This window comes from Acyrthosiphon pisum, chromosome A1 (assembly GCF_005508785.2).
Source record: "Acyrthosiphon pisum isolate AL4f chromosome A1, pea_aphid_22Mar2018_4r6ur, whole genome shotgun sequence".
Taxonomy (NCBI): Eukaryota; Metazoa; Arthropoda; class Insecta; order Hemiptera; family Aphididae; genus Acyrthosiphon; species Acyrthosiphon pisum.
This window is the reverse complement of record NC_042494.1, coordinates 21,974,202-21,974,630: the sequence shown is the minus strand read 5'-3', so window position 1 is coordinate 21,974,630 and position 429 is coordinate 21,974,202.

The following is a 429-nucleotide window of genomic DNA, read 5'->3' as shown; positions in this document are numbered from 1 at the left end:
ATTTTTAAGAATTTAGGGGATAAAATCAAAAATGTGGGAAAGTCGATTTCAAGTATGTTTTCAGAATTCTTATCGCTGCATTAGATAAATTGGCATGTTTGGCAAAAAACACGTCTAACATACTATGCACGCATGTGTTAGACAAAAACAGAAAACCACGGTATCGAATCCCCTTAATGACTTTATATTATCGTATAATTTTTTACTACCTATACAAAAAATATACAGGGCATACAATGTCATAAGATATTATTGTACGCGGCTTTTTTTTTAACAATTATGGATCAATGATATGGAGTTTCGTTAAAACAAAAAAAGACGTGTTTCTCTATTTTAAACAAGCAATTTTTTTATAACATTTTTAAAATTTTTAAACACGCAGTTGTACTATGAATAAAATCGACTTTATTTTTTCAAATGAGAACCACC